Raw genomic sequence first — 22,031 nt, forward strand, 5'->3', positions numbered from 1 at the left:
CCGAACCAAGAAGGAATAAGATGAAATTTATCAGTGAAATACGACGACTAAATTCACTCAATAAATCTTTTACCTTCTCTAATCTTAAAAATACAGATTTATACACGTATCATTTTTTACATTAGAATAATAATAAAAAAGAACTTTGCATTAAATTGACCGAAGAAAAAAAGAAAAAAAAAAACAAAGGATTTATGAAATCTCAAGAAAGAAAGGTAGATAATTTAAATGTTTGACATATTTAACATCATTTTTCATAGTACGATTTACCTCATATTAGCTAAAAGCACTGTCAAGTGTTCCTCGCCTTTCTTACGTACTATGATAGGCTCCTGAAACATTACCGACCAAAAAGGTTGAACATTTTTCCCTCGAAAAATCGGGTAATATATTCGGCCTTAAAGTTCCACGAACGACATCTTCGTCGCCCTCTGCACCGTCGAAAATTTATTATAGAGTTCCGAGATAATGAAAAAAAAAACCCTTTGTACCGCAGACACAATGTTAAAATCGCGTCAAATTATATAAAAGAACCTTCATCGAACCTCTCGATATCGAACATTCTTTGAAGGTTTAACCATTCATGCTGTAACCTTACGAAAAAAAATATTTTATTGAAATTTGTATCAATGGAAGAATAATATTAATAATAATAATAATATTAATAGTTTATCGCAAACGAAAATTCTGACCGTATTCACAAATTTGTGTGAAAAATATTGAAATATTGTGTTAGTTAATAATTAGTATCGAAATGTTTATTAGTTTATATTTAAATAAATTAATATATAAATTATATTTTTTATTATTAATATTTATATTAATGCAAAAATATTTGTAATATTTAGTATTTAAATGAATTACATGCTACACAGAGTGTTTTATTAACTGTAAAACTTGTTAATATTTGATATCTAAATAATAACATTGCTATTATTTATATTAAAAATTTCGACATTACTTATTGGCAAACCTAATAGTTTCTTACTTCTTTAATAATAACTCTTACTTAGTTATATTAAAACATAAACGCAGGAGAAACAATAAAATAAGAAAAATAAAAGAAATGCAAGAAGTTGTGTCAAGAGGATAGACTGGTTCGACTTTAAGCTGATCTGGACTAAAAGTGGAACAAAGTTCGAAGGAGATAAGGTCTCTCGACGAAGCAGCAACAGCAGCAACCGGATGCTTGGCTCTTTGGCTCTTCCTGCGGGATATTCCTCTCTTCCCTATCACGGATACATCGCGGTCATTCGAAATCATGTGAACAGAATAAAAGTCAAAAACTCTTATCTTAACAAAAAATAAGTCAGATTCATTCGTTATTAATAATTTAACACGTATGAAATATACATTATTCATTTCTAAATAAAAGAAAATAATTTGTTTATTTTGTTCATAATCCAATTGGCTAAAATCTCATTATATATTAAGATATATATTTTACGGTAGGAACAGGTATACATGAAGTGTCGATAGATTTAGTATTAAAACAAAAGCATTACGTATTTACATAATTGAACAGATTTCATCAATGTATGTAATATATCATTAAAAATTATAGAAAAATATTCTTTTGAAAGATTATATTATTTATAATGGAATTATAATAAAAATAAAATAAAATCAACTGGAACTTTTAATCTTCATAATAAAAAGGTGAGATAAAAAAAATACTCGAGAAGAAAAGTCATCTTTTTTCGAAGCTAACGTGAAGTGTTGCAAAGTCGATTTATCATCCTGCTACGTCCAGTGAACGTCTAGCTCAACTGACTTTTTCTATGAAAAAGAATTTCGTTTATATAACACACATACCACATACAGAAGGAACACATTCTTACATATACTTATATATACATATATAGATGCATACATATATACAGTTAGTAGAAACACACAATCGAGATTCAAAGTGAAACTGTAAGCTTAACACGTGTCCTCGTACATCACTCGTTGTACACAACGTCCAATCCTTAATCAATAGCAAGCTGTAACAAGATACAATGCTGACAACCGAGCGTATACTCAAACATAGTTTATTCTAACATGATGTTTCACATACCAACTCGGTGATATTAAAACGCAAAGGGTTACAAATAGTCTAAATAGTTTCGGTTAAATTTGCTTCAGTTTCCATTCGTCTCTCTAAACTATGAACAAAGAAACAAATATAAATGTACAATTCAAATAAATTAAACCAAGTTATTGTAACAAATTCCAAGCCTTAATGATTTTAAATTTAATTCGATTTGAAAATTTTAATGTATATAAGAAAAAGTAATTTTACTTCTATTAGACATATCTTATTTCTTGCAGTTGTGTTTTACATTTTTTTCTAAAATTATTGAAAATTTATTTTAATTTATAAGCTTAAAATGGAATTATACACGTGGAAGTTTTAAAAATTGTATAATATAAAAGTTGTCCTATGAATTGGTAATTTTTATAAAATAAATATCACAAAATTATGGAATCCGTACTACGTTCAACCAATTTTGTATTATTTTTAAGGTTCGTTAGATTTCTGCATAATTTTGCCTATTTAAAGCTTGTGTATTAATTCGTAAGCAAATAAATAATTGAATAAATTTTAAATTCACTTTTTTAAAACGTCAAATCAAAAACACAAAATTCGCTATGTTTATTTAATATCACAGTGTCATAACTAGACAAAATACTATAAATTAACATACATATACAAATATATTATATAATAAGGATGTGAATTTAATTGTATCTATATATGTATGTGTATATATATATATAAGGGAAGGAGAAGCGGTATATTAAACAATAGATTATGGTGGAACAATACGTTTGTCTCGCACCGTAGATTCTCCAACCACCTACGTTCAATGTCGCAGCATACATTTGAAAATGTCAGACGGGTTGACATGCTTATAGAACCAAGCGAATCGGTTGGTCCGATGACAGATTTACAACCCGTGAACTCAAACTTTAAGCTACAAATCGATACATCGACGTATATACCTTAAATTTACTCCATTTACCATAAAAAATAAAACACAGTTAACAATTAGCTCAAAATAATCAAACACAATTTTCTTTCGTTTCTTTATTTCAATAATAACAATCATATTAAAATCTTATTTTAATGTGTCATCTTTTATACTTTTATACTCTTATAGTAAGAAAAATGTATTCTATATTTTAACATATATCGAAATAAAATCATTTACAAATCATTCGAATTAAAAACTTTTTATAACGTTATGTAAATTAAAAAATCACGTATTTACGTTCTTATATTTTTCAAATTTTATTCCACAAATTAAAACGTTACTTTAGATCAACAACTATTAATGTTCCTTAACCTGGTATAATTAAAACTATAATTTTTCAGTGGACAAAGCGAAAAATTAGGTTATAGAGAATTAAGTGTAATACGGTCCGGTCGATAAATAAGTAGTTGTCAATAATTGTACAGTTTACTCTAACTCTGTGTACACGTACACAATCTAGAAATAGAAGAGAGAATTATCTGGTAATCCGTAGTGGCTCCTGATAAATCACTAAAGTTAGTAGGAGGTAATCGGAGGCATCGATTAAAAGAGCCATTAAAGAACCAACTTCGGATCTCTTATTTACCTGCGTGCATCGTCTTGAGAGACTCTTACTTTGTAATACCTCAGGAATATATATGCACAAAATTTAGAATTATTAGTATTCCGAAGTAGCAAGAAAGAAAAAAAAAGAAATAGCTATTCTTGTTATCCATTCACATAGTATTTGGTTTGTTTCGAAATAACTCTCATGAAATTTACTTCTAATTTGAGAGTTAAACTCATATTATTTAACACGTCTATCATATTTATTGTCTTTGCAAGAAAATTTAACCTGGATGATAATAATCCGTTAGACTCGCTTCGGTGAACGCAACTCGTCGAATAAGACTTCGTGTGTTGTAAATAAAGAGAAAGAGAAAGAGAGAGAGAGAGAGAGAGAGTCGTTCGACCAAGAGAGTAATTGTTTATATTTGCATGTAATTATTACCGCAAGGCTGGGCAAGAGAGTAATGCTAATACCAAGCAGCACTTTCTAGAGTGGATGCTGCTCGTTAGCATCGTTAGCAATGAAAAAAACAAGATGGAAAGGAGGATAAAAAAGTATCGTAGTAACCGTGGAATTGGAGCAACGAATGACGCGCCGGATGCTGAGAAAAGATTCCGACTATCTCTCACTCTTTACTTTACAAATTTGTCGAATGTCGCGGTGAGATGAGATATTTATCCCAAAATTCCGGCAAAATTGTATAACACTTGAAATATTTCTATTTTTCTACCAACTATCGAATTTCTTGATTGTATCTAATAATAAAGAAATTGTACATACATTATATATATATATATTTTTAAACTAATTATAAGTTAATTCTAAAAATAATAATATTCCCTCATTCCTAAAAAAATAATATTGAACTCGGTTCGATTATTATCTTAACCGAAATTTATTATTTCGAAAAGGTTCCGAAAGAGAAAAGCTTTTATCTTACCTTTTACGTTACCTTTTGACGACGTGTTTCTCTTTCTGTAACTGTAAATAGACTGACTTGTCTTCTAAAAAGATAAAAATATATATATACATTCACAAATCGCTTGGAGCGTTCGTTGATATTTACATTTCTTTGTCAACGTCGCAATACATAATATATGATGAAAACAAAGTTTTTTTTTTTAGTCTCCTAGAAATAATTCGGCATATGTAATATTTATTTATCGACACGAAGATAGAGAATCAACACCTTGTGTTATTTATATCAAGTATTATTGTAATTATATAAAAAGTTAAGTATTGATCAAGTGCTTATAATAAAACAATGTTAAAATGATTTTAAAAGTGAAGTTAATAACTTCGGCTTGTAAGCGATTGATACTTTATTTTGAATTAAAAATCGCACCTTTATGCATTTTTTATTATATTTCTTTTTTTTTTTTATATATACAAATCGAATTTCTATATTTGAAAACCCATGTAAATTTTAGATTCAAGAGATAGATTTAATAAATAAAATTGTGTAACGAATTATATCTTTGACAGATATGATACAGAGGACGTTATAGAAAAATTTTATATCGAAATAAACAAGAACAAATAACTATATCGAAAAGCTGACTTTTATCGATTGGAGAAATATAACAAAGGGAACGGATAAAAAGCATTTGAAAAGCTTATCATCGTGACCATTCAAAGGGAACTTTCCAGAGTTCTCGATAAAAGAACATCACAAGCGAATACTCGAATCTCGTTTTGTACGTGATCGTTGGAGGTATATTTATTTTTCTATTAGAGAAAAATCAGATTACCGTTAATCGATCTAATGGAGAGACAACATTCACCACGAGACAGTCCAACCGCGAAAGACGATAAACGGCCACTATCCTACACCAACCGCTATCATCCTATTTCCCTGATCCATCCCGATTCTATCCTGAATGCATATGCATGTGCACAAAGATACGTTTGCAAACGTATATACATATGTATACAGTTATGCACAAATATACATATATATATATATATATACACTTACAGATATCCGTATGTAGATACGTATATCGGGTGAGTCACTTAATTGTCAATATTACATCTTGAAATAAAATAAAATTAAATTACAAATAAAAATATCTAATACGTACACAAAATTATAGAATACAATGTTCTTAAAATTTATAATATACTGTCAAAAATTATTATTTACACATTATTATATTTTTATAAATATAATTAAAGTATAACTATCTGAAATACGTAATAAATAATAACCTATATTACACTGTGTGTACTATTATTTTTATATAGAATATTTTGTTTGATTTGCATATAAATATCGCGGTATAGACGAAAGAAAGAAATACGAAGAAGTTCCATAGATGCGACGTAAAATTGACTATTATTTTTATATATATTTTTTTTGTACAATAAAATGAAAGGGATACCTTAAAAAAGAAAAAAAAAGACTTCATGTCCGGTAACTCACCCGGTACATATACAATCCATCCAAACAGAAGCATATCAAGAGCATCGACCATCGAATACGTGCTATGTTCTACAGAGAGTAAAATCGTCTCGCGAGTCTAGTTTCACCCCCTTAACCACCCTTGTAAATACGAATGCGCATGCCTGTGTTTATTCCCACAAAATACGTCGATCGAGCGTATCGGTCGCGATGCGTACGTATGTACGCGCTGGCTACTCGTTTGTACGCATGTACGACACATTATGTATACCTAAATACATACATAGTTACTTACATGGTAACATATACATGTATATGTATATATATATACAAGTTGGACGAGGGGGACGAACTGAATTAGAATGGGCGCTTGAGCTCACCCTTTCCCAAGGGTTGCCGCTAATTAGGGTTTGTCACGGGTTTACCGCCTCGTCCAAGCTACTTAAATATTAATGTTGAGCATGCACGAACAACATAGTCGTTGTTCGATAGAGCTCGAAACACATATAACCATCATGCTGGTACGTATGTACTTTAATGAAATCAATGATTTCAAATCCTCTTGAATTCCGATGATAACTATCTCCATAATTAGCTTCCTCACAATTGATACTAGTCGAAGAATGAATTTATCGTTATCATAAATCAAACGTTTCTAGTTCTAATTAATAAAGTAGTGGAGGATGGTATTCAAGCCAGAGAAGTCAAAGATTAATAATTAGTAAAATAAACTTTCACTTACGCTTCTTTTATTAGTTTACATAGTATGGATTTACATGGAAGCTCAATAACTCATTCAAATGTTATCGTAGACATTGTAATTGTTTGGATAAGATTCTATGCAATCCAAGAGCTTTTACGTAATCGCATAATTACATGTTTCTCTCTTTCTATCTCTCTGATCTTAAGGGAACTTACTTGTCTTTAAATAATAATATAAGTGTATCAAAGCTTCGAGTGTTTAGTATTATGATACATGTAAGATAAGATTATATACATATGTGAATACCTAGTTCAATAATGAGCAAAATTATGCAGAAAAAACTTCAATTTGATAAATAATTAGTTAAACGTAATACGAAATACATATTTGCAAAGAAAAAAATCAAATCAAATCTATAGTTTTATACAAAAATATGTCTAACATTTAATAGGAATAAAGTTATGTTTTGTTTAATATTAAAATTTTCAAACTAAATTACCATAATTTCAGATCATTGAAAGTCGATAATTATCTGTATAACGTTTATTAAACCAATTCTATAAGTGAGTGTTGCAATAATCTATGGCTTCCATTAAAATAGCAACCATTTGCAGCGTTTGCTTGGAAACTATAGGAACAACGGTGAACGAAGCCTGAGACTATAAGATCGATCATTTCAGGTGAGTTTCTATACTTTCTATTTTTTAACGTTGCATATGTTACCGTCAAAGCCGGAAATCGGTCATTGCTAGTAATTCCTCGGCATTTTTTTGAAAAGTTTTAGTAAATATTTTTTATACTAAAAGTAAATAGATTTTAATAAAACCTATATTAAATTAAAGTACACTCTTTTGTCTACGCGTAGAATACCATATCGAGTTATAAATTTAGCATGTAAAGTTTAGAAATGTCGGAGAAGGCAATGCTGTAAATTGTGCATCTTTGCCATTTCTTTGAAAAGTTTCGGCAAATATTTTTTATACTTAGAGTGAATAGATTTGAATGAAACTTATATTAAATTAAAGTTCACACTTTTGGCTACACGTAGAGTATAGTTTCTAGCTATAAATCAATTTGCAAAGGTTCATAAAATGGCAAAGAAAAGTTTGCGGATCAGGCAATGTGAGCAATGCCTGATGGCCATTAGGTTCCAAACCTCCCCCGGCAATGCTAACAATGCCTGGCCTTAGGCAATGTTAACAATGCCTAGTCCGCTAATTTTTCTTTGCCTTTTTATGAACCTTTGCAAATTGATTTATAACTCAAATGGATATTCAACTTGTAGATAAAAGAGTGTACTTTAATTTAATATAAGTTTCATTAAAATCTATTTACTTTTAATACAAAAAATATTTACCAAAACTTTTTAAAGAAATGCCGAGGAATTACTAGCAATGAGTGATTTCAGGCTTTGACGATAACACATACGAGTGAATCTTATCGATCTTATTGTTAAATTAATTTTAACTCAACTGCTTCCATCTGTTGTTAGTTGAAACACGTTTAAATTTCATTTTATCATAGGTGCAGTGGAAATGCAGTAACCTGTATTATCCTACCAAGTTTCGGAGATATTACCAACTGGAGAAAATAAAATAGAAATCGGCGATTTCTATATTGTAGTGTTTTATTTTTTTTTTAATTATAACAAAGATAATAATAATATATTGAAAGAACAACTTATATTTAAATCTACAATGGCAGTTTTATTCTTTCCCCTTTTTAATATGTCTTCAACAATAAAGTAACTGTTTCCTACCTTACCGACTTTAGAGGTACCAACTTAGAAAACCTACAACATCAGCTGTTGGTAACAGATAACGAAAAACTACCCAGCGATATTATCACAGATTCAATAAAATTCTCTTCACAGGCCACGTGCAGTGGGTCGAGTGATGCAACGTGCATCAATGCGACGAACTTTAATTAGACCTAAGACGGAACTTGTGAAATAAACGAAAGGTAATCAATTGAATTTCACTTTCACTGTAAACTTACTTTACTACGTTAACATTCTTTATATATAACAACTTTAAAAGTATGATAAACGTAAGAACTCGTTGGTCTCGATTGAAAACAACTTTTTAAGTAGTAAAAGTAATGAAAGATCCATGGATCCAGGGAATTAATTAACGATATCGATTACACGATAACCTCATTCCAAAAAGAAACAAAATAATTTGATGCAGTAAACCCCAAGCCACATTCGATTCGTATCTTTCCCGCGGTTCGAGAAACACGCATGCGAATCTATCTTATAAATGAAACCTGAATCCACCTTTCACGAAGGTAAACCGCAAAGTTTTATCGGAAACGGGAACGACCGGAAATAAATCTTTTTACGATTGTGAAAAACCAAACCTGGCATCTATGTTATCTCATTTCCTTTTGTCTAGTTAAATCGATGATCAAGTACGTCATTTTGGAGAAACGGATCTTGAAAAGATCAATGACTATATGGAAATAATCAATTTGTTTTAGTCAAGCATATTAAATGTTAATCTTTAAACCAAGAACAACGTTTTTCTTTCATCTTATTCTCGTAACACTTTCCTCGGCCTCGTTTATCGCCACCTCATACTTATTTTTCTAGAACGATATACTCCGAAAATAAAATGAGCGAATGAAAGAACAAAAAAATACAATCGTCTATTTATCGAAAATTTTAGCCATTTGTCGCTTCGCGATAAAATGGAGCTTTTGAATTTACTAGGCTGGAACTGAAATTTAAATCTTCCAATTTATAGTTTTCAACCATTATATTTCGAAGATAAAACGTCGTTATGACCGATATTATGCTACACCCCCCCAACACGACTTCTCTTATCTATTTCAACTTCTATTTTTTTTTTTGTCTTTCTCGTCTCCTTTTCATGGTCCTCGTTATCCTTAAGAATCTTCCTCCGTATTCTTCTTAAGGAAACCAATTATGAACAAGCCATCGAATCTTTATGCCCATTTTTACGTTAGACTTGATCTTTAAAAAGATCGAATTACGAAATAATGAAATCTTTTGAAAACTTTCTTTTTCTTTTTTTTTTATTTATTTTTACAGATCATTTTCGATAATGTATATTAAATGTTATTAGATTAAGCAAATTTTAAAAGGTTATTCTCAAAATTGACCTTGGCTAATGAATGAAAATATTTTACCACGAGAACACCTTAAAGATATACTACTCATATATCAAAACTCGTAAAAATCCGTTGATGTTTTCAGTGTAATGTTTCCTTGTTACATATATCGCTTCAAATGTGCTTATGCTTGTTGACTAGTCGTTTTTCATGATAGTAGAATGGCACTTTAACGAAAACTATCCCGTAATTGAGATATCTTCGTTGGATATTATACGTTTTTATAATAGTTACTATATAACTAGTGACAGTAGTCTTGGTAGTAGAATGAAAATCCAGTTCATTCGATGTAAACGAATGAATGAACAAACGAACCAACGAACTTGTTGGCTGCCATTTGTACGGCATTAAGGCCATTGCTGAAGAACATAATTTTGTCAATAACACAAAGGACACATTGTGTAACCAGCCCTTTTTTTCCTTTTACAATTAGTTCCAGCACGTTACGAGTATTATCCCATTGGAAACATTTATACTGATTATTCTGATGAAATTGCTATTGAATTATATCAATTCATTTATCTTATGCAGAAACCTACCAACTTTCAAAATTAATTAAAGTACTATATGAAACCCAAAATTTTGTTATTATTTATTTACTATATATTAAAAATTAATAATTAATAGAAGTATTACATTACATAATTATTAGAACTTCCGATTGCATGATTCTATATTAATCCAATAAATTAAAGATAAAATGAAATCTCTAAATAATATTAAAATAAGTTATTAAATTAAAAAATATTATAATATAACAATCAATTTTGTGGATTATTCTGGTATATAACAATTGTCGTGCTATTAAAATTATAAACATTACGCAATGAGATTTACAATTAAAATAAAATAATAAAATTAAAAACATTTGCAAAATTGTGATATCGTACATATTGGCGTGTAATATAATCGTAAATTTTCTATTAATAACAAACAAATAGAAAATGAATCGTAAAAGGTTCGTCCTTATTAACATCACCATGAGTAAATTAAACGTTATGAATAAATACCTATGGACGTTTTCGAGTTGATTATATTTGGCTTGACGGCAACTCATATATACGAAATATTCTCGAAACTCCATAACGAGGCGTATCTACTCATATAAAAATCGATAAAAATGACGGCGGCGCCGGGTAACGGCAGGAAGGAGGTCCGACAACAAAAACGTGCATTTTTTTTTCATTTTTTCCACCGTTTTCACCGTCATCGAACGAGGGCAAAGGGGAAAAGAGGAGAGAAAGTAAAAGAAAAAGATAGAGAGAGAGGAAGGCGTAAGCCAACGCGTAAAAGCTAACGTGCGCGCATCCAAATTTTTTGCATCGTCGGTGATAAAAAAAAAGGGAAGCGAAAGATTAAATAAAGGAAAAAAAAAAAAGAAAGATAGAAATAAAAAAAGAGTAAGTATTTAAAAACAAAAAAAAAAAAAAACAAAAAAAAATAGAAGGAAGGTGAAATTTTCGGACGACCAAAAGGATCTGCATTTTTATGAGAAAATGTTTTCATTCGACAACGTTTTCCAGGCCAAAGCTTCCGCGTACTTTTCAACCGTTGCAGAAACTACTTTTCATTGATCAATTTTAAAGACAACGAAAAGAGTTATTTTTTTTTTACTTTTTTGATACTTTCTCGCACAGTAAATATTTGTCTTCTATTCTACTCTTTCTTCTTCTCGAAAAAAAAAAAAGAAAAAAGAAAAATTCTATATGTAATAAATTCGTTGAGATGTTAAACGTGAAATTTTCTCCACGCACGAATAATAATTACGAAGAAGACGTACTCGTACGATGTAAGAAAACGTTCGTTGTTACAGCATAATCTGAATGACTGATTTCTATCGTGTAAATTTATTTACGTGGGCGGCCTTTCTAAGCGCGCGCACTTCGAGAACAATAAATTTTCACTGGCATCGTCATCGTTGGCATCACCATGAACACGTTATCCGATTTTCCGTACAGATTTATCCAACACATAAATTTACGAGAAGATGGAAACGGAGTAGGACCAAATGAAGCCTCTCTTCTTCCCCCCCCCCTCCCCCTCTCTCTCACTATCTATCTATCTATCTTTCTCTATCTATAGAATGCTTCGATTCGCCATATATTTTAACCATGGTGCATCACGTACACGTAGCCGACTAATTTGCTTCATTCGTACAAGCACTAACACACGAGTCAACATAGACCACAAATGCGTACGTGCACGCACAACATATATATATATATATATATATATATATATATACACACACACACACACAAAATGAAATATACGATAACTTTGAACGCGTTGCCCGAAAGTAACTAACGTTTTTCATAAATTAAAGTCAAGGTAAAAAATTCGGTAAATGATAGCTCTATAACAATAAATAAAATCCATCTTCCTAACTCATAGTCAAATTCGATAATGCATTGCGTGCAATTTTATTTTTTGTTTTTTTGTTTGTCACCCTATACACATATATGTATGAATGACATTTACATATGTTTTTCCCAGAGCCATATCATCCATTTACCTATGACAGCTATTTTTTAAGCAAACAAGTGTACCATGCTTTTACTGAAAAAAAAGAAGAAAAAAAAGAAAAAAAAAAAAGGAGAAAAAAATGTTATCGATTAAATGAACCCGCGCTTTTAAAAGGTAAAAATTTATCGATACGTGTGAATGCATTTTCGCTTCTATATCACTTTATCCAATGCTTTTTACTAACGATAGTACCATACGTTAATTTTGTTACACCATATATATATACGTATGTATATATCTATCTATGTTATATATCAATGCATCTATCCAGCCATTTATTCGACATAACTATTAACCAATTTGCATTTTACATTATAAGAACTTCGTTAGCAAGTATCTCATTACCATGAAACGGTTATATTATTATCTTTGAAAAAATCTAACGTCGCTAAAATATACCTTCTATTAAATCCCAGTGATTATCATTCAAGGAAAATAATATTTTCATTTCATTTGTATCTACCATATTTCGTTTCTGTTATTTTGAAAATTTAAAAGGGGGAGGGAGAAAAAGAACGAAGAAAAACAAAAGAAAAATAGATAAATAATAATAATAATAATAATAACAGAAATACAAATAAAATTAAGAAAAAGATCTTCGGAAGTATCTTACGAAATAAAAAATATCTTAAGAAATTAATGTCGTTGAACATATTGGAAATAAATATCGATTGTACGAACATGAGCATTGCGTTTGATGTCCACGCGGTTGCACGTACTACGTTTGTTCGGCCTTGGACGTTTTCCTCGTTCGCAATCGATACAAAAGCGACACGCTACGAGTTGGTGTATCCACCCACGTTAAACAACCACGCTCGCAACCTCCCTACCTGCTGAGAAGAATATTTGTACTAAAAAGAAACATACCTATAAAAAGAAGAAAATCCAGAACTCATAAATGAAAGAAAAGAAACGGACAAAAAAAAAACTACATTTTGCAAAACATATATTACACGAGTATATAAAAGACATATCTATGACAACGTCCATGTACAAAAATAAAAGTTTCGATAGCGACAAAATGGCTCGTACGAGAGGATATTAACCCTTCGACACAGGGTATCTATATTTTATTCTTGGCGTTCAGCCAACTGAAAATATCCCTACGCATAGGTACATCAAATATTTATGGTCTATTTGCAACGTTATATTCAAGAATTGCATACACGTGGACCGTTGTTCAAACTTAATTATTATTAAATCCTTGATATTGGTAAACTATTTAAATTCATAGGAATTCATTATCATTAATTAATCCTTATATAAAACAAAATATTGTTTATTTTATACACTAGGTTTATAATGTTGTTTTTCTTTTCTATCCATAAAGATTTTATTTTGATGCAACTAAGAAAACTCGTCGACAAAATGAAACAGACGTTGAGAAGAAAAACTAAACAACGCTCTATGAAAGTTTCAGACTGAGCTACATAAATTCTTGGAAAAAAGTCCTGACAACGTGTAAAAGTCGTAAGAAATCTGTCCGCACAATGTCGGCAAGCTTGTCCGGAATCCTGGGTAAAAAAGAGAGTCGCGACAGGTGCTTCAGGATCCTTTAACGAGAAAACTGAGTGAGAGGAAGAGAATGAAAGAACCTTGTGAATGAAGACTTAAGCAAAGGATAAGAAATTAAATAAGATTACACGCGTAATTTGATAGATTTTTTTTCTTAACCAATAATAATCCAAATTTTCTTATACGAATAATATAATTTACGGTGTATACAATATAATAAGGATTAAAATATCGGCTACAAATTAATAGAAAATTAATCTGTCTACAATTTATACAATTTTTCTAAATATATATTATAAAATTATAAATACTATTTGTAAGGGTATATGTGTGAAAAGAATCTTAGTAAAAACGTGCGTCATAGTTTAACTAGGACGTGAAGTTAATCGGACAATTTTTTAACACCACACCCACGTTATACGTTATTACATAAATTAAAACTTCTATTCGCTTATCAAATATGTGTAAAGTAATCATGACATTCTAGACTTTCACAATTTTTATCGTGTTATGTATGTATTCGAATTTAGCTAACATTATTATCGGATTCTTTTGCTTTGGCCCGAATTCTTAAAAATGATTTGTTTGAATACGAGCAATAACAAAAGCATGAAAATAAAAGGACCTTACAATGAGAAGCACGTATTTCCACGTATGCATACATTATAAATTTGAAGCACAAACTCAATGGTACTTTAAACCTTTCTCCCAATCTCGGCCTAGTTATACATATTTCGTTCGTCAAACACTGAATCTATTTCTAAGCACGAAATTAGTATTTAAAAAAAAATTCAAACAATACACGCAAAAACAAAACCACGATATTGTTCAATTTCTGCAAGTAATGTCTGCTCCAAATATTTTTGTTTCCCATTTAATATTATTGATAAATATCGTACACCCAATAATATGACATATATATTATTTCCTTAATATTATACACACCTTGTGATTATTTTAATATTACAAAAGTTAAACAACATTTTTTACATAATTCTCTTCCATCCAAATCGAAATAAAATATACACCTATTCATGTCTATTTAATTTATAAGCATTTATTTAAACAGTAAATGATATAACATGTAGATAAAAAAAAAAACAAAACGATACATTATTGAATTTTAACAAATGTAAACGTTAGCATACACAAACCTATCGTAATAAACAAATAAATAAACCGAACACATCTAATACTCAAATAAATACATACACACATGGTGTTTAAATAATTTCACTGTAGGAACGAACCTCTGCATCAACTATTTTCGTATTACTCTACCGTTTTAACGTGAATAATTTAGTAGAAAATTACGTTTGCTAATATATGGTTTAAGTATACAATGTTTAAACAGTCCCTTAAATTCTATGGTAGATAAGTGCATATACATACTAGTATATATCTACATAGACTTGATATCCTCGAATATGATGATAAGGGGGTTAAAAGGGAAGGGATGAGGTAAGATGTGTTAAATGCTGGACGATAAAGGTTAAGCTGATCGTAAGCGTTACTTACACTACGTACATATATAAGCGGAAAAAATCGATAGGTCGGTGCTTTTTCGACCACACCTTTAACTCTCCTTTCGTTCCTTTATGATGCTTACAAATTTTTAAGAGACTCGCTTCTAATGAAAGAGAGACACGGTAAAAGAAACAAAAAGAAAGAGAGAAAGAAAGAAAAAAAGAGAGAAAATTTTGTGGTCGGAACATAACCATAGTATCTTTTAAAGTATGTATACATATATAGCAGTTATCTCGTCGTCTCAATGAGGGAAGAAAGAAACTGAAGAAGGCGAAGGAGGGCAGTAGGTTTTATCGACTTTTAATTACTTCGCATCGCTTGCTATGAAGAACCGTGGGCTCGACTCTTTTTCTTTCTTTCTCTAACTCATTCACTCCCTCACTCACTCACTCTCTCACTCGCTCGCTCACTCATTCTCTTTTTACTCGTCACACTTTGCATTCGCGTTCATCGTACCACCAAGATTCGGTCGCTCCCTTTTTTTAAACGCGACTCATGCTTGCGAAAAAGTACGTTTAAGGACCATGAGGGAGAGAGTTAATTTTACTTCGACTTCACCTCGAGTAAATATGAGTATTATAGTTGCTTCGTATTCTACGTTTTAAGTAAGGAACTTCTCTTTCTACCTCGACCTTATTAACTGCAATTTTCTTTTTTTTTTCTTTCTTTTCTTTCTTACTAACAATAAGTCTACTAACTAATGCAAGTGATGAAAAACGAAATAAAGATAAGAAAATGAAAGATATGAATGAAGGGAAAACAATAATTTCAAGGCAATTCTATTTTATTTAGACAAATCGTTAATTTGCCAGTCGATTTAATTATCTTGTAATATATATATATATATGTATTTGTTCACGTGCTCGTTATCATTAAACAATTTAGCGATTTCGTAAAATACGCTAACGATAAATAATTTTCTTTCTGATCGAACAAGCAAAAATATGAGTACGTAGATATTTATTTGTGTATGTATATACATATATGTAAGTTTAATAAACAACGAATAGTTTTTTTCCAAATGAGAAATTATTCTTTTTTATTTCTATTCTATTTCAAAGTAAAATAAACCAATATTAAGAATCCCTTCGACACAAGAAATAAAATATTTTTCGATAATATATCTTATACGTTCCGATAATATTTTTTAAACATCCTTAACCCAATTGTTTTTCAGGTTCGAAGTGAACTAAATATTTCAAACAAAAGTTATTAATTTTTTTGTACACAATATATTGTCATTATAAAAAGTGTAAAGTAATTAATTAAAACAAATAAAAAGGATCTTGTAACTTTAAATTAAAAAAAAGAAAAAAAACCACAAATAACATAACATTTTCTCGATTAAATCAGAAGTTAACTTTTTTTTCTGGAAAGATTCATTTTTTAAGCGATATCTTCTCGAGATAAAAATTTATAACGCTACATTTCAAGAATTTATTATATGTTATAATATAATTACGCTTAAAAAAGTATTTAAAAAATGTCTTACACATGAAATAATGTTATAGTGATATAGAGTAAATAGGATTTAAGATAATACAAATATACATATCTAAAATATGGCATTTCAAAGTTACATGACATTATAAAGTGTTAATGCAAAGTTTGAAAAAAATTGTAAATGACCCTTCTATCTTTATGAAAATTACGAAATCAAAATTCTGTGAAGTGTCGACATTGGAAGAATAATTAAGCGTCTCGCGTTGGAAATTGGCTTACTGATCGAGTAGGAAATATTTGCTAAAGTTTGAGAAAAGTTTCGAGCGGCCTGTGTCACCGGGAATGCCAGTGAAATACCTAAGGTTTGCCAACGCAGCGGAACTATTTCCTTTTCGTGTTCTGTTCCTCTTCTTAACCTTATTCCCATTCTTCAAATTCACTGTAGCGAATCAACGTGCAATGTATTATATATAGTACATACGCAGATATGAATACAATACAACATATGTACGATAATTGTGTGTGTGCGTGAACAGTCGCATCTCATGTCCAACAATTTTGTCATTTAATTTCAACTGAGAAATTAGATCCTTTTAATTACAATTTCTCCGATTAGAACTCCTTTTCATTTTGTCTATTTTAATGTCTAGTCTATCTACGTCTATTTTATATATGAAACACAACATCTTTAGTTTTGTATCTGATTTCAACTTAATCAATAAACATTTTGAAAGATCATTATAAGATCATTGATTATATTTATTAATTCTTTATAACAGCTTGTAATTTAAAAGTCACACAATTGCATTCCTATATTTTTAAACTTACTTTAAATAACTTAAAAATACATTAGATAATATTTTGTATAGATACAATAAAAAAAATAGGTAATAAATGTGATGAAAATAATTAACAAAAATATCTAACAGTAAGATAATTCGTCTTTATTCAGTAACTTGTTTCAAATTTCTTCTAGACACCTCATGACCCCTAATGTATAGTTAATATATCTTTAAACTCGACTTGTAATTATACCAATTATTCTGTGTTTAAGAAAGGTAAACGTTGACTTTTAATTAACTGCGGACTTTGTTCCGTAGGACGATTTATGCGTAATAAGTAAGTTGAATAAATTATCGAGAAAAACTTTAACGATTACTGATTTTAAAAGATTCTAGTTTAAATAAGATAATATTACATGTCTGCTTCATTTCCGTAAGAAAAATATCGTGTCACAAATCACAGTGGAATGTATTCGACGAGAAGAGAATAACGTAAAATTTCGAACAAAATCATTCGGTGATACGTTTTCGTAGTCGTCATCATCGTGCTTCATTTAGAATACCAATTGAAAGTCAGACGAATGTGAATATACATATATATATGTGTGTATGTATATACTATGTTTGTTCTCATACAAATCGCTCTGTTTCTTTTCAATGCATGAGAATAATTGACACACGTCATACGCGAATGAAGCATGGTCGATGCATGACGCCGCATTGTCGCCAAAGTCAGTTCACACTATACACGCACGTGCCTCCGGCATATTACTGACACCACCATCACACATATTTCCTATCATATATACAAACTATAAAACTTTCAAACGAACCCTTGCACTTTAATACGATTTTCATCCGTTACGAAGACGCACGCGATACCATCAAACTTTTGTTTGAATTTAAAATTCTTTTTGAAAAATATAACACACGCATATGCATGTATATGTATATATATATATATATATATATATATATATATATGTTCTCACGCATATACATATTTCAATTTTATTCATGTTGTCTATATTTTTAATAATTCTTCGACAATATTTTGAAAAATAAATCTTTAGTATATAGAAAAAAATGTTTTGTTTGAAATAATTAATAATTTTGCAGCATTTTGAATAAATGATAGATATTTATAAAGAGCAAGGTTTTGTATGGGTTACGAGTTAGTTATTATAGGATACATCCTGATACTTATTTAAAACAAACCATAAATGTTGAAAAATACTGATAGACTTTTTCTAATGATATGAATGAACCAATAATTTATTTCGACATAAAAAAACACATGAACGAAAACGATAAGAGACATTGATAACTAATTACTTGTTGATTACTTTAAAAACCAGTTTGTTTTTTTATTAGCTTCTAAAGATGTCGAAAATAAAACAAAAAGGATAACTAATTGCACAGGGAGAAGTAGACTTCCCTTTTTTAAATCTATCATCGGTTAAAGTTTAACGGCAAGGTTTACCCAAAAAATCTTAAGCTATCTTCCAAAAGGAACATATCTACCAAGGAAGCAATCAAAAAGTAACTTTTCGAAAATGTTTCGAACGGCAACGAAGCGATATTACGAAAGTGAGCTTTGACTTATGCTTTTGCTCTTTGCTATAAGTTATATTCAAAGCAATATCGCTCGTTTCAACTAAGTGAACTTCTCTTTCCGAAGGAAATTTTTTGAAATGCTTTACGTTCGAAAAGTAAATAATATATAGCACATATACCCAATATTATTTACTGATACAGAGCCATATTCAAATATACATTTTTGGCATACATATTTGTAACTGTTAAAATATTTATCGTGTGTGTGTGTGTGCGTATGTGTGTGTGTGTGTAAATAGTATAAATATAACAAATAAATTTTAGAACAAACACTTCGTTACGTGTTATTTCGTTTACAATATCAATATCCAACATCGATCCTCGTAGCTCTTAATTAAGAGAGCATCATAAAAACAAAATGAATACATATGGAATGTTGGAGATACGGATTTCGTATTACCAGATTTATAGGGATAATCGTTTCGGCTTTATTTATTGTCACACTAGGGAACACTTTATCGATTAACCTAAATAACAAAATTTTCCGACAAATTCCATGTAATGATTAATCACCAAATAATTATCCTATTACTGATTGATAAGCACGTATGCTCCGTATGTTTAGATGTAATTGATACTATTGTGTAACGTGAAAATTACCTAAATAATTGAGTGTTAATTAGAATGATTTGAATACAAATTGAATGATTATAAATCGAAAATAGATAAAAAAAAAAAACAGTTGGAAATATTTTCCCCGTAGCAATATTAAATTAGTTTTACGATGACTCGAGAATTTCTTTGAGAAATATATATTACAATATAACGAAGGGCAAAAAAGTACGGAGAGAAAAAGAATGAGATAAAGAAAAAGAAAGAAAGAAAGAGAGAGAGATAGAAAGAGAAAGAGAAGGAATATACAAGACAAGAAGAAAGTATCGCAATTTGCTTTCTTCTTTTATGTCTCCTTTCGTTTGTACTTTCGTATCTCATCTTTTAATCTTCTCCCGTTCTGTATACTTTTCTAAAATCAAAGAATAGAACACAAGAATGAAACGGAAATGCTTCGAAAAATATCAAGCACACGAGATACTCCTCTTTAAAACAATATTTGCGAGGTCACGAAAACCTACGAAATATTATTGACTATATATTTTAGATCTGATGATGTAGAAAGTACGATCCCTAAGAGAATCTCTTATGAATACTAGACAATATTGTTCACACGCGAAATAATACACTAAAAACATATTTCATTAACGAATAATTAATGGTAAACATATTTCGAAAGTACTGGATACTTACGTAACTACGTATACTGATGCACCTCCCACGCGTGCAATTTAGTGTCAATGTACTTGCATCGGATAATTAGCTTTCCCAACCGTTTGAGAGTAACACAAATGCCTGACTAGGTAGGAGAATATTAACAGTAAATATATATATACATGTATATATATTTATCTAATGCTAATAGATCGTCAAAATATACGAACGTTTGTTTAAATAATATCGTCAAATAAACGTTGAAAATATACGTTGTTATTTTAAGGAAAGGAAATACATACTCTACTATCAATTAACACTATTCTACAGAGCAAATAGCTCGTAATTACTTTTCAATGTCGTTAAATAGTATGATAACAAAGTCGTTCGACGGTTCTTTTTATGATTATTTCTTTTATTTCTCTTTTGTGTTTGTTTTGTATTCTTATTTTGTCTTTATTTGAAAATTCAAAAAGAACGAGGCAAAATTCTCGTTTCCTTTTCTCATTCGATTCGATCAAAAGGAAAGTTAGTATTTGGTGTATTCATAAAATCGTTCAAAAGATCGTACTAGGGTCGAGAAAACGAATATACACAGATAAAGAGTATCTCGCGAGTGATCTCGTTTCCATTCCAACTCAATGCTCATCCTACCAACCACCTCCCCTCTCCTCAAACCCCGATCACCCCTAAACTTGGCATCGTGAGCACCCTCATTAAAAAGTACGCGTTTGACTTGCACTCTCTCTCGTCGGTAGACACAAACTAATATTCCGTGAACGTGGCAAATATCGGCCTGAAGCTTTCCAAACGGTCATTAACGCGTTACGAATACGAGATGATTTTTTTCTCTCTTAATACATACGAATCCACATACATACTTGTATAATTAATTTCATCATTTTTAATCATCTTTATAGGATAAATGATCAATTGTATGATATAACACTAATGTAGGATAATGGATAGAAATGAAGGCAAGATTCCATTATTATTTTTATAAACAAGAAAAAGTACAATAGATTGTAACAAAAATTAGAAACTACGACAAAGATTATAACTATTTCATCGTGTATAACTTATAACTTATTAAAACTTGTGTCCTTTTTGCAATTATTCTTCGTAAAAGTCGAACAGAAACGCATGTACGGCTTAGTCACATTCACACATATGTATAAAAATAAAAGAATTCATTTTCACTATGCAACCATTTGATATCGAATAATGTGCGATGTTTAAAAAATATAAGATTAACAAAAAGATAGGCAACGATAAGGCAATCGTCAATAGTGCAAAAAAAGAAACAAATACACTATATAATAATCCTGTGATATCTTACAATATACTAGACTATTTAAAAAATAATTATGTCAAATAAATACTCGCATCGGAGAGTCAATTCGTAGACAAACTCAAAAAAAAGTAAAACAAAGAATATAAATGAAGAAAACGAACAACGTCGAAATTAAAAATTTCAAAATAAACTTTGAGACAAAATAAAGGAAAATTCGACGAGCAAACCAATTTCGAATGGTTCGAGACGAATTATCCTGTAGGAATACATACTATGTATCTACTGCGTATAATTAGTGATAACAAT

At 30.0% G+C, this 22,031-nt stretch overlaps 1 protein-coding gene across 1 annotated transcript in view; it reads right to left on the reverse strand.

Annotated features, from left to right (window-relative positions):
- The window catches only part of LOC106784849, a 126,136-nt gene that overhangs the window by 59,796 nt on the left and 44,309 nt on the right, over window positions 1–22,031 (reverse strand). The window lies entirely within an intron of this gene.

The sequence above is a fragment of the Polistes canadensis genome, unplaced genomic scaffold, assembly GCF_001313835.1.
Source record: "Polistes canadensis isolate GaletaPanama2010 unplaced genomic scaffold, ASM131383v1 scaffold_2, whole genome shotgun sequence".
Taxonomy (NCBI): Eukaryota; Metazoa; Arthropoda; class Insecta; order Hymenoptera; family Vespidae; genus Polistes; species Polistes canadensis.